Source organism: Hydra viridissima, unplaced genomic scaffold, assembly GCF_058129835.1.
Source record: "Hydra viridissima isolate aposymbiotic clone 2 unplaced genomic scaffold, HvirCarnegie_v1 scaffold_16, whole genome shotgun sequence".
In the NCBI taxonomy this organism is placed as follows: domain Eukaryota; kingdom Metazoa; phylum Cnidaria; class Hydrozoa; order Anthoathecata; family Hydridae; genus Hydra; species Hydra viridissima.
The window spans coordinates 1,531,933-1,543,308 of NW_028324315.1; the positions used below are offsets into that span (position 1 = coordinate 1,531,933).

At 30.3% G+C, this 11,376-nt stretch overlaps 2 pseudogenes; one reads left to right on the plus strand and one right to left on the minus strand.

The window, feature by feature from the left end:
* Positions 1 to 4,015: 4,015 nt before the first annotated feature.
* LOC149877252 (uncharacterized) lies at positions 4,016 to 6,511 on the minus strand (annotated as a pseudogene).
* Positions 6,512 to 6,564: 53 nt separating this feature from the next.
* LOC149877253 (uncharacterized) lies at positions 6,565 to 7,499 on the plus strand (annotated as a pseudogene).
* The last annotated feature ends 3,877 nt before the right edge of the window (positions 7,500 to 11,376 follow it).

Below are 11,376 nucleotides of genomic sequence, written 5' to 3' on the forward strand. Positions count from 1 at the left end.
TATAGAAGACTCCGAATGTGTGAATAAATAATATTTTCACGAAAAACGTTTCATTTGTGGATTTTTTGTACCGGAGGTATTTATTTTGGTTTAGAGTCAAGAAATATATCATTTCAAGGCAAATATGTAAAAGTAGATGACAGATGATTTATGCTTGTTTATCTAAAAACATTAAAATTGAAAATCTTTGACCAACGACAATGAATAACTTTTCAAATTTTCAGAAATCAAACATTTTACCATATACATTGTTTCCAACAAAGGGTTTCTCCCGGAAAAGAAGTTAATATTAGGACCTAAATTTGGGATCTCCTATTGGAACTACTTGCACTATCTTACTTTTCTCGGTGATTCGCTGAACATTAGTTATCAGAGATACCTAGATTTATTTTGTTTGGATTTCGAACTGGTAAAGATAGTGATCAAATTCGGGCATCTTTTATAATCTGAATTTTACAAACAATTTCGGAAAAATGTTATACATAACAAAATCATAAGCATGCACCAACTAGCCTTTGTAATTAGATAAAGTGTTTTGATGATACTCTAGCAAACCATTTATTTACAATGCAACAACCGATGACAAAGATATAGCACAGATGTTTGTAGATGTATTAAAGTAAGAAATTAAAATTATAACGAGTATTAGATAAAATGATTTTATACTTGGTAAAGATGACTTTGAAAAAGCAACTAAGTATTGGATATATCAGGGTAACTTCGGTGACAACTCCACTTGGGCACTTACTTGGATGTTGTTTTTGTCAATTTTAGAGATGCACGTATAAAAGTTTATGGTTTAGATCCTAAATGGTATTACACTGCTGCAGGTCTAGCTTGAGATGCTGCTCTTAAATCAACTGATGTTAAATTAAAACTACATGTTTAAATACGTTATTCATGTCTGAAAAAGGTATTAAAGGTGTAATATCTGTAGCTTCTAAGAGGTATTCAAAAGCTGATAAGTTTTTAGAGATATGTGTTTAAATACGAACGGTTTAGATTATGTATTGTGTTACACTGCTCCTGGACTAGCTTGGGATGCAGCTCTTAATGAAACTAATTTTATATTTAAATTACGAAAGATCCTGATATGTAGCTTATATTTGAAAAAGGTATTCGAGGAGGAATATATGTAGCTTTAAAGAGGTATGTAAAAGCTACAAATAAAAATATGGGAAATTAATGTAATAAAGATGAACCGCTCAACTGTATAACCTATCTAGATGCAAATGGTCTTTACTCAAGTGCTATGTGTAATGAATAATCTCTAGATAGTTTGGAGAGGATGGCAGAAAATGAACTAATTTCATGGCAAGAGTATGCTTTTGTTTTAGAAGTTGATTTGGAAAATCCAAAAAACTAACATCATTTACCACTCTTTAGCTCCTGAAATATTAAGAATAGGTAATGTTCATAAACTAACATTTAATTTAAAAAGTAAAAATAATTAAGGTGTTCATCATAAGAGTCTAAAAGTAAACGTAAAATTGAGTCTGAAAGTTAAACATGTTCAAAAAAGAATAAAGCTTGAGAAAAATCCTGAAGGAATATATGGATCTAAATCTGGCTAAAGGAATATATTGATCTAAATAATAACTTAAGAGTAAAAGCTAAATACGAGTTTGAAAAGAAGTTTTCACAAAGCATTTCGAAAATATAATACATAGCGAAAACAAAATATAGTGCAAACGTATATTGGTAAATTAAATTTAAATTTTTAAATCTTAAAAATTAAATTTTTACTTGAAAATTGCTAATATTTTAAGCTTGAAGCAAAGATCATTGTAATGTAATTTAATTCTGATAAAAAATATATGACTTAACTTTAAACTAATTTAATAAAAATATATAATTTTATTCTGATAAAGAAATATAAAATTTATTTTTAGTTTTAAAGAAATATATATATTATTTATAGATTTTTTTTGAATATAGGCTGTAGGTCCACTTCAAATCTGCAGCCTCAGTTCCACCTGGCCATTAATCCAGCCCTGTCTCGATTGGCAATAGTTGGTGTTCCATCTACAAAATGAAAAATGCATCTAAAATCACTCTCACATGGATTCCATTTTTTCTTATTTTTTGCTTCCCTTTTCAATATAACTTTCAAATTATCTCTTTTTTTAGAATTTCTATTTTATTTTTTCCACTTAAAAAGCATATATTAGCTATTGTTAAGATATATTTTTGACATTAGTATTCCAGAAGCAAATTTAGATTACGATTATGTTATTATTTCAGATTAAATCAAAAAATAGACACTTTAAAAAAATGAGATTTTATTGGATGCTTTCATTTATACTGTTTAAGGTTAAACAGATAGTTTTTCATTTACTTTTTTGTTGGTGGAGCATTCAAAGCTTGTGGAGCATCGCAATAACCTTTCTTCTCTTTTACCTATAACTTGTAACAAATCAGTGGCTGACTGTCCCTTAGGCTAACTAGGCTGCAGCCTAAGGGCCCATGATTTTAAGCACGGGTATGTCATGGGGCCATGACATACCCGTGCTTCAATCATCTATAATCTATCAGTCAGATTCAGGTTTTGATGATATGCAATAATCATGCAAATATTATCTTGTTCCTAAGTTGAAGGGCTCCTCGGCGATTACAGGCGGCTATTGTTGCCCGGACCCCCGGGTAAATTCCACCCTCTATTTAGCCTTCTAAGCAGTGCTGGCTGTAATTAGTTATACGCTACAGTTCTATGCACAACACTGAGATCACTGACGTGGGAGTGACGTCATGTCCGGGTTTTTCAGTGCAAAGTTCACGTAAGCGTGTTAGAAGTTCTGGAATCACTTTTCATGAAGTCAGCAAAGAGGAAGTTAGCTTGTCGCCAGGGAGCATTTTTGAATAAACGTTTAATATGTCACTAGCCTAGGGGCCCCAGATAACTTAGTCCGCCACTGTAACAAAGTATTTATTAACATTGAAAACATGATTTTCAACAATCAATATCAGGTTTGAGGCTGCAATTACTCATTAAAATTTAAATTTCCTTAATTAAGATAATTTAATCTTTTGTTAAATGCAAAGTTAAAATAAAATGTACTTAGAAAACCCTTTAATTTTCTTTCTTCTTTTCAAATCTTTATTATTTAACGCAACAAGTCAAGTATATTTTTAAGAACCTTAAAAATTTTGGCTGTAAATAGAACTTAAACTAAACTGAGCAATGTTTAATCTGTTTATTAAATTATTGAACTTGTTTTTTAAATATTAAATGTTTTTTGATGTGAAAAAAGTTTAGCAGAAAGCATTTTCTTCTGTTTAAAAAATAAGCATGGTAACTGACACAGTATAATTTGCATAAGCATAATAAGTAATCCTTCAATTTAGCAACTAATTATATTAAAGTATACTTACTTTCTAGCTGGTTTTTTATTGTCAGCTTTAGCTTTTGAAAGCTTTTTTTCAATTGTGTCAGCTTTTTTTTTAATTTTCTATAAGCCTAGTATATTTTTTAAAACTATTTTTAGAAATGCAAAGTTGGTTAATTAACTGATTTTTTTCAGATACAGATAAATCTATACAGATAAATATACATTTTACTATTATATTTTAAAGGTAAAATGTTTTCATACCTTACGATCTATAACGAGAGTAAGATATTCGATTGAAACTTGGTTTTCAAATTATCAATCAAAGTTTGGTTTGAATCGTCCTTTTCTAAATTAATGTCAGTTTTTGGAGATTCAACTTTGCAATCCTTTTCATAAGATCACTCGATGAAAGACTATCCATTCTTAATTATTTTATATTTTTCTCACCTTTCTCAATTTTTCTCAAATTAAACAAACAATAATGTTCAAAGCATATTATTATGTTCATAAAGGTTACAAATACTTTTTATTTTATTAAATCCCCCCTTTTTTTTTTGTCTCTAGCGAACCTGTAAAGGATTTTGGCCAGTTTCGACAACCAAAGATTTTGGTTTAAGATTTTAATGGCTCTTGATGAAAATTGCGGCGGAATCGCTTGTCTATATTCTTTTGCTCTGTAAGTAATTTTAAAATCTTCCCTGACGAACCCAATCAGATATACTCACTACGCCTATTCTTTTTCTTAATTCATCACTGCTTTTCTTTTCTTTTAAAGTCACACCGCATATCCATCTAGTCATTGTCTTTTTTATTCTTTCCAAAAGCTAGACATCATCAATCTTCATTGCCCATGTTTCACTGCCATTATAACATTTAACACTTCGGACATATGTGCTGTAAAACTTTCCTTTAATCATTAATCAAGCACCTCTTGCTGTTAAAAGTGGGAATAACTCTCCACTTTTAACAGAACTTGGCCCAAGCAGACCTTACTACTGCCCTAGATGCTTGCTCTGCTCCACCAGCTAATCCAATCGTATTTCCAAGATAAAAAAATTTACTAACACACTCTAGCTTTTCTCCACTCTTTATTTCAATCTCTTTTTAAACTACTTTTCAATACTCACCAAAAATACATTTTCTATACTCAAAACCAACAATCTTTAGAGAACATCTCTTTAATATCTACATCTCTTATGAAAACATTGCATACAAGCTGTACAAACTATAGTAAGCTCCAACTCTCTTCCTACACAACTCTCAGTATTTTCTGCTTGCTCATTCTTGACTTTACAATGCATAACTTTTGTCTTACTCATGTTTATCTTAAGCCCTTTTGCTTCAATTTCATCTTTACAAGACTCAAACTTTAATACTAATTCTTCTTTAGTTTCAGTAAGGTCTGAGTAGTTGCATTTGCTAACTATTTGCTCCTCAAACTCTTCACTTAATTTAAAAATGTAATTAACTATTTAAATGGTTTAACTTTTTATATATGGTGTTTTATAAGGTGCGACGACTAGAGTCTGAGCTTTTAAGAGGACCAAATGCAAGTAAAAGACTCCATATAGAGCCGTTATGTAATTTTTTAAAAATTGTTTAATAATACTTGTATTATATTTCAAAAATGAAATTTAAGAGATAAGCAGAAAGCAACTTAGGGCCTTTACTTTGGACCTTCGGACTCTGAGGCTAAGGGCCTTAGACGCTAAGGGCCTCCACTTGCCGTGACTCGCCACCGATTGTAAAAATAACATAATTAAAAGTAATTAATAATTTTATATATCTTATTAAAAACATGAGTATGTAACTTAATACAAAACAGCTGTAAAATAGGTAACTAGTGAGCTAATTTATTTTTAAATCAATATTTCATACGAATCCAATTTAAAACTAATTAATTTACATATTAAGTTGCTTAATAGTTTTTTACTCACCGCAGAGCTTTATAGTTTTTTTGTAAATTGCTTTGTTAATAGCTGTTTACCATCTGAAAAGTGCAGCTTTGTTCTCAAACGTTAGGAGAATTTACTCTTAAATTTGGCTGTTTGTCTTTTATGTTTCGCAAATAGATTACTGTTTTTTTAGCATTTTTTTGTGGTAAATAATACATATATATATATATATATATATATATATATATATATATATATATATATATATATATATATATATATATATATATATATATATATATATATATATATATATATATATATATTACAAAAATCCCATGCTGAACCAAAAGCTATCTGACACATGACAGTGGCTTACTGCATATAACTTTTGTTTGGTTGATATTACTTTTTTAGTTCCCGTCATATTTTTCAAATTAAAAGGAAAGTTGTTTTTTTTGCAAATTGATTTGGTATTTGCCTTGTAGGGTTTGCTTTTTTAAGCAAAGTCTAGGAGAAAAAAACTCCAATTTAAAAATATCCTGCCTTGGGGCCCTTAATTAAGTCAAGAGATCAATGATTCTTAAAAAACCCTTTTTAATTTTTTGCTTGTTTTATATTAAAATAGATCAAAATTCATCGATAGATTTCAAATTACATCAAAAAAAGCTTTTCGTTTAAAAGTTAAGACCATTTCAAGTTATTTCAGGGGGTAATTTTAAGCTTTGCATGGTTATAAAAGAGATTTTTTTGATGAAATTTGAAATTCGTCGAAAAATTTTGAACTTGTTTATGATAGAGCAAAAATAAAACTTTTACGATTAAAGGAGACGTAGTTCTAGGAAGAGGGCAGTTAGGGGTCTATACTTTTGTCGTCTATACTTTCAAAACTATTTAATCAGTACTTATCAGGTTTTGATTTCTAGCCTGCTGGAAAACCACATCTGTTATCCCTATTTTCGAAAATTCTGGAGAATGTTCTGGCTCATCTAACTACCGTCCCATTTGTCTTCTTGTTACAACAAGCAAGGTTTTTGAGTCTTTAATAAACAAACACTGAATCTCTCATCTTGAATCTAATAACTTTCTTTCTGATAATCAATATGGATTTTGATCTTCTTGTTCTATTACTGATTGGTTAACAGTAGTAACTGATTTGTTTTATTGTGCATTAAGTAAGTGTGGAGAGGCTTGGGTTATTGCTCTTGACATTTCTAAAGCCTTTGTTATAGTTTGGCTTAATGATCTTTTCCATGAATTCTCTTCTTACGATTTATCAGGTAACATCTTTAAGATTATTGAATAATTTTTTACCAATCGTAATATAAAAGTTGTCCTCGATGGACAGCACACTTCTTTATTTCCTGAAACATCAGGGGTTTCTCAAAGTTCTATACTTTTTTTAATTTACATTAACAATCTCCCAGAAAATCTAAAGTAGCATTGTTTGCTGATGATACTACAATTTATTCTTGTCTTGATAAGAAGCCAACACTCTCTGATTGCTCGGAGGGAACAGTTGAGTTTGTAAAAGATCATTCTTCTGCAATACAATAGGGCTCTACATGCCTGGTGAACTTTAACTGAGATAAAACTCAATTTTTTTTCAGCTGGTTGTTATTGCAACAATCTAGATCTTCCTATATTTATGAACGGTAATGTACTCGATGAGTTATCTACCCTTCGTCTTCTAGGATTATTTCTAACTTTCAATCCATCTTAGTATCCATATATCAAATTCATTACAAAATTAGCATCTGCTAAGGTTGCATCTCTTTATCGTGCTCTCCACTTTCTTTTTCAATATATTATTCTTTATTTCTAAAAGTTTCAAATCCGTCCTTGCAAGGAATATTGTTGCCATATCTGGAGCGGACCTTCGAATGATGCCCTTCTCTTTTAGATATGGTGCAAAAACGGATTGTAAACATATTTAGACCTGCTCTTGCAACCAACCTCTAATATCATTTCGTTGTAGTGTTGCTTCTCTTTCTCTTTTCTATAACTATAATGGTCGCTGCTCTAAAGAGCTAGCGGCTCTTGTGGCATCTACTAAAATTCATTCAAGTGTCACTCGTCATTCAATTAAGTCTCATTCTTTTAATGCGACTGTTTCTAAGTGCGCCAAAAGTTCTTACTCGTCTAGTTTTTTTTCTCAACCATCAGCTATTTGAAATTCGCTCCTTTTGTCTTGTTTCCTGATCCATACAATTTACAGCTTTTTAAGTCGTCTGTTAATTGTTATCTTGCTTTATATACTTTTGTCTTTCAGTAACTTCCAACTCTAATATTTGTTGCTCGCAGCCTTATTGGAAGTGAAGATGATAAAAAAAAAGTTATTCAAATTGTTGACAAACATGAAACTTTATGTTCAAAATATGTTTTTCTTCGTTTGTGTTTTTTGTTTTTTTATACAAGCTATTGTTATCTTTTAATAAACGTATGCAGCATAAAAAGAATCTCTGTCTTCTCGGATGATATTGACATTTTTTTTTAATTCAGATAAAACTCAATTTTTTTCAGCTAATAGTTATTGCAACAGTGCAGATCTTACTTTATTTATGAACGGTAATGCACTCGATAAGTTATCTTCCCTTTTTCTTCCAGGATTAACTCTTACTATAAATGAATGAATTGATGAAATTTATAAACCAAAAGAAATTTAAAAAAATCCAGCATACCTAGTACAATGCAATAGTATAAAATTAAAGCCCTTTTCCCAGCAAACATCGAGTCTAAAAAAGACGTCTTTTAGATGTATAAAAAACGTCTAATACGTCTAAAAGACGTATTTAAGACGTCTTTTTTAGACTAAATGTTTGCTGGGTTGTTGCTGAGCGTCAGAGACAATTATGAACTCTAAAAAAAAAAAAATCTCTTTAAACCTTTAATACTTAGTTGTTTATTGTTTTTTAACGTTGCTCAGACTTATGACAAGAACTTTGATCATTATATGATTGTTAATAAAATCAAGAATTTTTTGTCACCAATCATTTTTTGCTAATGATGGCTAATTTTTTGTCACCAAAATAATTACAGCTAAACAATTATTTTGTTGGAGTATGAAGTTGTGTATTTTATAACACTTAAATGTCACCATTTTTCATGTCTTTTTTTTCTTCTAAATTTATTTGATTAGAGCGCGATTGCTTTATTCAAAAAGAAATCTCAATTTCAATCACAAATTTTTGACTCAGTCACCAATATCCTACGCAATACTTAACTAAAAGATATTTCTAACATAAACATCAGTTTTAATTTATATCAATTATATTTTGCGTCAGAAATTATTTTTACTAATCTCGGAAAGCTGTTGGATAAATTTTGCATAATTTTAATCGTAAATGCTCAACTATTTTGGTTTTTTTTTTTTTTTTTTTTTTTTTTACACAAGCACTAACAAAAAAAGTTTAAATGTTAAAACTTTGTTTGTATGTGATTGTATGCATAGGTTTTTGTAGCCATCAGAAAATACCATGCTGGTTTTAGCTCTTTGACGTGATTTTGTGTTGTTTTCTCGCAGCGAACACAACGTTTCAGTTCTACATTTTCTCTTCTCCTTAAGTAAATCCCTTTACAAAAAGTTTTCTTTCAATTTATACTATACAAAGAACCTCAAATATGCTCAAAAAATAAACCGCTTAACACGTTCGCTGCCGAGCTATTTTTAACTACGCGTTATTTCTTTGTCGAGCCATAATGTCTGCAATGATTAATTTTTGCCGAGGCTGTTTTGCGTGGTTTCATTCTCATTGCCAAGGCTAGATATCAACATTTCAATAAAAAAAATATTTTTAATCTGAAATAGTTCTATACTATTTTTTATTCTGAATATAACTGACAAAAAAAAAGCACTACGAGTATATTCGTAGTTTGGCAATGGCGAAGGAACTTTTTTCTCCAGTGCCGAAGTACTCGTAACACTGTAATGAGTATAACTCATTGCGGTGACTACATCTTTTCAAGAGCTTGAAAGTTGTAATTAAGAAACGTAAGACGTAATTGAGAAATGCAACAGGTAATTTAGAAGTCGCAAAATGTAATTTAGAAACACACCATGTAATTAAGAAATTTTAAAAGGTAACTGAGAAACCCAACATGTAAATAAGTAATCGTAATATGTAATTTGAAACATATATTATAAGCTTTTCTCAATTACAACTTTCATCTTCTCAATTACATCTTTCGTTTCTTAATTACATCTTCCATGTTCTAAATTACATATTGCGACTTTTAAATTATATTTTGTATTTCTCAATTACATCTAACGTTTCTTAATTACAACTTTCAAGTTCTCACTTACATCTTGAAAAGGTATAGTAATGTAGCTTATTTTATGCATTATTATCATAAATAGTGTTTCAATTTTTTTGCACATGCACATGCACATGCACATTTATCATGAGTAAAAAAGGTAATTTATATTTTGTTTTCTTAATTCTAAATTGTGTTTTTTAGACTAGAAGCTAAAATATATTTGATAACCACATTATACTGTATGTTATTGAAAATGTGAAAATAAATTTGAAGTACCCAATAAGATGTTTTTTAATACATCAAAAAACATTTTAGTGTGCACTTCGAATTTTTTACACAGTATACTAACTAATGTGTTTTATAGATGAGTAATTTCTTTTTTATAAATTGATAATTTATAAATTTATCTATCTCCTATTAGCTCAACACAGATATTCCACTATTGGATCAGCACATTTGATTATGGAAGACTGTGAGGATAGTGAAGATGATGATATTGAAGATTCGGATTCATTTTTCGCTTATACTACTACGTCTTCGAGCTTGACTGCATCAGAATCAGGTTCTGAAGATAATAACGCTGAAGAAAGTGATGACAATCAGTACACAGGCGTTCATCAAGCAGCCACTGCAGAGGATCTTTTAATGCCACCGAAAAGAGCTAGAACAACGGGTGGTCCATCTAGAAATTCAAAACAATGGAAAGATGAGCCGAATATTGTAAAACAAATTCAATTAACTGCCAATCCTGGTTTGAAGATATACATGGAGAGCAAGAAACCATTAGATTTCTTTAGACTATTTGTTACAGAAGAGCTTATAAATATTATGGTAGTTGAAGCTAATCGCTACGCAACGCAAGAAATAAATAAGCAGCGTCCCCTCAGAAGAAGCTTACGTTTTAAAGATTGGAAACCAATAAATTCAGAAGATATGCAGCAGTTCCTTGGAGTTCTTCTTTATATGGGGTGTGTCAAAATGCCATCTTTAGAACACTATTGGTCTAAGAACAGTCTCTATAGATTTCCCTTATTTTCTAGAATAATGTCACGAAATAAATTCCAACTAATATTACGGTTTTGGCATTTTATTAACAATGAAGATTCGGGTAGTGGACGCTTGTGTAAAATTATTGGACTTCTCGATCACTTAAATAATGCAATGGATAACATCTACTGTCCTAACAAAAATATATCAATCGATGAGTCATTGATGCTTTGGAAGGGACGTCTTGTATTCAAGCAGTATGTGAAAAATAAAAGACATAAGTATGGTATCAAGTTCTATGAGCTTTGCGAATCAGATGGTATTGTACTAAAAGTAAAAATCTACTCTGGCAAAACAACTCTCAATAAATATTTGTTGGGTCAAACGGGACCTATTGTTTTAGATTTAATGGAAAAATATCTGGGAAAAAGTTATCACCTATACACCGATAGCTTTTACAGTTCCTTTGAATTAACAAAGCACATGATAAATCAAAAAACATATATTTGAGGTACTTTAAGAACTGACAGAAAGTCAAATCCAAAAGAGTGTACAAAAGCAAAACTGAAACAGGGAGACGTTATAAGCAGAAGCAGAGAGGGTGTAGTGGTTACTAAATGGAAAGACAAAAGAGGCATGCTAATGATTAGCATTGCATTCGTTGAAAATGATTGAAGTGACAAACAGAAGAAGGAGAGAAGAAAATGAAACCCAACGTTATTAAAGATTACAATCAATATATGTTAGGAGTAGATTGGGCGGAACAAATGGTATCATATTATGATTGCCTAAGAAAGACAATCAGATGGTATAAAAAAGTAGCACTTCATCTCTTTGATACTTTTTTGTTTAATGCTTACTGTCTAAACAGCAATTATGGGGTAGATCAAACAATTTCCTTGCTTAAG